This window comes from Martes martes (genome assembly GCF_963455335.1).
Source record: "Martes martes genome assembly, chromosome: 2".
Classification (NCBI taxonomy): Eukaryota; Metazoa; Chordata; class Mammalia; order Carnivora; family Mustelidae; genus Martes; species Martes martes.
The window spans coordinates 93477423-93483606 of record NC_137889.1 but is presented as its reverse complement, the minus strand read 5'-3'; positions in this window follow the sequence as shown (position 1 = coordinate 93483606).

The following is a 6184-nucleotide window of genomic DNA, read 5'->3' as shown; positions in this document are numbered from 1 at the left end:
ATCCATGCATGTATGGTGAATTAATTTAAAACAAAAGGCAAAAATATGGCATGAGGAAAGGACAATCTCTTCAATAAATGTTGGGAAAACTGGACAGCTACATGTAAAAGAATGAAACCATACCACCTCTTTTACCTTACACAAAAATTTATGCAAATGGATTAAAGATTTGAAAATACCTGAAACCATAGACTATAAACTCCTTGTAATTGGTCTTAACAATGTTTTTTATTTTTATTTTTTATCTGACTCCAAAGGCAAAGGAAACAAAATAAAAAATAAGCAAATGGGACTACATCAAACTAAAAAGCTTCTGAAAAGTGCAGAAAACTACCAAGAAAATGATAAAGCAACCTATGGTATGAGAGAAGTTAGTTTCAAATAATATATCTGATAAGGTGCTATTATCCAAAATATATAAAGAACTCCTACAAGTCAATAACAACAACAACAACAACAAAAAACTAAAAAACAAAACAAAACAAAACAATCCAGTTAAAAAATGAGCAGAGGATCTGAAGAGATATATTTTTCCAAAGAAGACATATAGATGGCCAATAGGCACATGAAAAGATGTTCAACATCACTAATCTTCAGGGAAATGCAAATCAAAACGAAGAAATATCAGCTTACATCTACCAGAATGGGTATTTTCAGAAAAACAAGAAATAAGTGTTGGCAAGGATGTGGAGAAAGGAAACTCTTGTGCACTGTGGTGGGAATATGAGTTGGTTTAGTCACCCTGGAAAACAGTATGGAGGTTCCTTAAATAATTTGAAATAGAACTACCATATGATCTAGCAATTTCACTACCGGGCATCTTTCCAATGGAAATGAGAATAATAATTCAAAAAAATATGTGTATTACTATGCTAATTGCAGCATTATTTATAATAGCCAGGATAGGGAAGCAACTTAAATGTCCATAGATGGATGAATGCATGGTGATGTGGGATATGTGTGTGTCTGTATGTGCACGGGAATACACATGCATAGACACATGATATAATACTACTCAGACATGAAAAAGAATAAAATTTTGGTATTTGTGACATCATGGATGAAAGTTGAGGGTATTATGTTAAGTGAAATCAGTCAGATATAGAAATACTAATTTAATCTGTTTTCATTTATATGTAGAATCTAAAAATAAAGCAAACAAAAAAAATAGACTTATTGATACAAAGAACAGATTGGTAGTTGCCCAAAATGAAAGATAGGGGATAGGGGCAAAATAGGTAAAGACAATCAAGAAGTACAAACTTCCAGTTATAAAATAAGTCATGGGGATGTAATGTACGTCATTGGGAATATAGTAAATATTTTATTAATTTTGTATAGAAACAGTAACTAGATTTATTGTGATCACTTTGAGGTGCACACAATGTTGAATCACTGTGTTGTGCACCTGAAACTTGTGTAATATTGTATGTCAGTTATTCCTCAATGGGAAAACATGAAAAAAAAAGCGCCAGTGTTTGATTAGATGACAGATTAGATGTCAGATGCTTACGGTCAAATGTTAACTTCCACAATTTGAGGAACTTCCTGGCTATTTTCCTGGCTGTTCGTTTTACATTCTCACCAACAGTGAATGTTTGATTAGATGTATTTGATAAGTTCAACTATTAATAGAATTTTTAGTTATATCTCAATAAATCTGTGAAAAATTCAAATATCTTAATTGAAATTAGAAGGCTGCCCATGATGTTCTACAGCTTCGTTTGTCACTTTTCTTACTTTGACCCATCCCTCCCTAACATACAGATACTGGGTTTCATCAATTTCCTTTATCTTACAAACATATTACTCCTGAGCCCAAGAACCTGCTGTTTTCTCTCCCCAGAATATTTTTTCTCCTTTTTCTTGCCTTCCTTTAAAAAAACTAGCCATGTCCTATTTTCACCTTTCTATTCCAACCTAATTATCATGTTTGACTTAGTTATCCTTTCCTCTAGGGAGTCTTTTAATTTTCAAATGCCTATGTATTACTACTTATTTCCCATGTTTTAGAATTCATTTCACTCTACAGCACTCACTTAAAAATGATTTTTATAACAGTTTTATTAATAAAGATATAATTCCCATTCTTCCATTTAAATCATAGAATTCATTGGTTTTTAGTCTATTCACAGTTGTGCAAACATCATCACAATCAATTTACCATAAGTCATTATAAAAAGAACCCCAACACTGGCTATCAACTTCCAATTCTTGCTGGCTCTTAGCCAACTGCTAATTCACTTTCTGTGATTTGCCTATTTGAGAAATTTCATATACTTTCAATTACATAAAATGTAGCCTTCTGTGATTGACATCTTTTATAATAATGTATGCTTTCAAGGTTCAGCTGCATTATAGCATGTTACAGCACTCCATTTTTTTTTAAGATTTTATTTGTTTATTTGACAGAGAGAGATCACAAGTAGGCAGAGAAGCAGGCAGAGAGAGAGAGAGAGAGGGAAGCAGGCTCCCTGCTGATCAGAGAGCCTGATGCGGGACTCGATCTCAGGACCCCAAGATCATGACCTGAGCCGAAGGCAGAGGCTTAACCCACTGAGCCACCCAGGCGCCCAGCACTCCATTTTTTTATGGCTGAATAATAGTCTATAATATTAATGCACTACATTTCATATATCCATTCATAAGTTGATAAACATTTAGGTTGTTCCTTATTTTTCCTATTATGAATAATGCTGGTTTTTTGTGGGGAATCAATTATTTTGTTTTAATTTTTAAATTTTTATTAACATATAATGCATTATTAGCCTCAGGGGTACAGGTCTATGAATCACCAGGTTACACTTCACAGCACTCAACATAGCATATACCTTCCCCAATGTCCATAACCAAACCACCCTCTCTCTACTCCCCTCCCCCAGCAAAGCTCAGTTTGTTTTGTGAGATTCAGAGTCTCTTATGGTTTATCTCCCTCCTGATCCCATCTTGTTTCATTTATTCCTTTCCTACCCACCAAACCCTCCACATTGCCTCACAACTTCCTTATATCAGGGAGATCTTATAATTGTCTTTCTCTGATTGACTTATTTTGCTAAGCCAAATACCCTCTAGTTCCATCCACTTTGTCGCAAATAGCAAGATTTCATTTCTTTCCATGGCTGCATAGTATTTCATTGTGTATATACACCACCTCTTCTTTATCCATTCATCTGTTGATGGACAGCTAGGTTCTTTCCATAGTTTGTCTATTGTGGACATTGCTGCTGTAAACATTCAGGAGCATGTGCCCCTTCAGATTACTACATTTGTATCTTTAGGGTAAATACCCAGTAGTGAGTTTGCTGGGTTGTAGGGTAGCTCTATTTTCAACTTTTGGAGGAACCTCCATGTTGTTTTTTACAGTGGTTGCACCAGCTTGCATTCCCACTAACAGTGTAAGAGGGTTCCCCTTTCTCCACATCCTTACCAGCATCTGTCATTCCCTGACTTGTTAATTTTAGCCATTCTGACTAGTGTGAGGTGGTATCTCATTGTGGTTTTGATTTGTATTTCCCTGATGCCCAGTGATGTGGAGCACTCTTTCATGAGTCTGTTGGCCATCTAGATGTCTTCTTTGCAGAAATGTCTGTTCATGGCCTCTGCCCATTTCTTGATTGGATTCTTTGTTCTTTGGGTGTTAAGTTTACTAAGCTCTTTATAGATTTTGGATACTAGCCCTTTATCTGATATGTCATTTGCAAATATGTTCTCCCATTCTGTCAGTTGTCTTTTGGTTTTGTTAACTGTTTCCTTTGCTGTGCAAAAGCTTTTGATCTTGATGAAGTCCAAATAGTTCATTTTTTGCCCTTGCTTCCCTTGCCTTTGGCAAAGTTCCTAGATAGAAGTTGCTGTGGCTGAGGCCGAAGAGATTGCTGCCTGTGTTCTCCTCAAGGATTTGGGTGGATTCCTGTCTCAAATTGAGGTCCTTCAGTCATTTTGAGTCTATTTTTGTGTGTGGTATAAGGAAATGGTCCAATTTCATTTTTCTGCATGTGGCTGTCCAATTTTCCCAACATCATTTGTTGAAGAGGCTGTCTTTTTTCCCTTAGACATTCTTTCCTGCTTTGTCAAAGATTAGTTGACCATAGAGTTGAGGGTCTATTTCTGGGCTCTCTGTTCTGTTCCACTGACCTATGTGTCTGTTTTTGTGCCAGTACCATACTGTCTTGATGATGACAGCTTTGTAATAGAGCTTGAAGTCTGGAATTGTGATGCCACCAACTTTGGCTTCCTTTTTCAACATTCCTCTGGCTATTCGAAGTCTTTTCTGGTTCCATATAAATTTTAGGATTATTCAATTTCTTTAAAAAAGGATGGTATTTTGATAGATATTGCAGTAAACATGTAGATTGCTTTAAGTAGCATAGACATTTTCACAATATTTGTTCTTCCAATCCATGAGCATGGAACATTTTTCCATTTCTTTGTGTCTTCCTCAATTTCTTTCATGAGTACTTTATAGTTTTCTGAGTACAGATTCTTTGCCTCTTTGGTTTGGTTTATTTCTAGGTATCTTATGGTTTGGGGTGCAATTGTAAATGGGATTGACTCCTTAATTTCTCCTTCTTCTGTCTTGTTGTTGGTGTATAGAAATGCAACTGATTTCTGTGCATTGATTTTTATATCCTAACACTTTACTGAATTCCCGTACAAGTTCTAGCAGATTTGGAGTGGATTCTTTTGGGTTTACTACATAAAGTATCATATAATCTGCAAAGAGTGATAGTTTGACTTCTTCTTTGCTAGTTTGGATGCCTTTAATTTCTTTTTGGTGGCTGATTGCTGAGGCTAGGACTTCTAGTACTATGTTGAATAGCAGTGGTGATAACGGACATCCCTGCCGTGTTCCTGAGCTTAGTGGAAAGTTTTCAGTTTTTCTCCATTGAGAATGATATTTGCGGTGGGTTTTTCATAGATGGCTTTGATAATATTGAGGTATGTACCCTTTATTCTTACACTTTGAAGAGTTTTGATCAAGAAAGGATGCTTTACTTTGTTAAATGCTTTTTCAGCATCTACTGAGAGTATCATGTGGCTCTTGTTCTTTCTTTATTAATGTATTGTATCACATTGATTGATTTGCAGATGTTGAACCAACCTTGCAGCCCTGGAATAAATCCCACTTGGTCGTGGTGAATAATCCTTTTAATGTACTGTTGGATCCTTTTGGCTGGTATTTTGGTGAGAATATTTGCATCTGTGTTCATCAAGGACATTGGTCTGTAATTCTCTTTTTTGATTGGATCTTTGTGTGGTTTTGGGATCAAGGTAATGTTGGCCTCATAAAATGTGTTTGGAATGTTTGGTAGAATTCCCCTGGGAAGCCGTCTGGACCTGGGCTCTTGTTTGTTGGGAGGTTTTTGATGACTGCTTCAATCTCCTTACTGGTGATGGGTCTGTTCAGATTTTCTATTTCTTCCTGGTTCAGTTGTGGTAGTTTATATGTCTCTAGGAATGCATTCATTTCTTCCAGATTGTCAAATTTGCTGGCATGTAGTTGGTTGTAATATGTTCTTATGATTGTTTGTATTTCTTTGGTGTTGGTTATGATCTCTCCTCTTTCATTCATGATTTTATTTGGGTCCTTTCTCTTTTCTTTTTGATAAATCTGGCCAGGGGTTTATCAATCTTGTTAATTCTTTCAAAGAACCAGCTCCTAGTTTTATTGATTTGTTCTACTGTTCTTTTGTTTTGATTTCATTGATTTCTGCTCTGATCTTTATGATTTCTCTTTTCCTGCTGGGTTTCGGCTTTCCTTGTTGTTCTTTCTCCAGCTCCTTTAGGTGTAGGGTTAGGTTGTGTATTTCAGACCTTTCTTGTTTCTTGAGAAAGGCTTGTATCCCTATATATTTTCCTCTCAGGACTGCCTTTGCTGTGTCCCACAGATTTTAAACTGTTGTGTTTTCATTATCATTTGTTTCCATGAATTTTGTCAACTCTTTAATTTCCTGGTTGACCTGTTCATTCTTTAGAAGAATGCTCTTTAGCCTCCATGTATTTGGGTTCTTTCCAAATTTCCTCTTGTGACTGAGTTCTAGCTTCAGAGCATTGTGGTCTGAAAATATGCAGGGAATGATCCCAATCTTTTGATACTAGCTGAGACCTGATTTGTGACCCAGAATGTGATCTGTTCTGGACAATGTTCCATGTGCACTAGAGAAGAATGTGTATTCTGTTGCTTTGG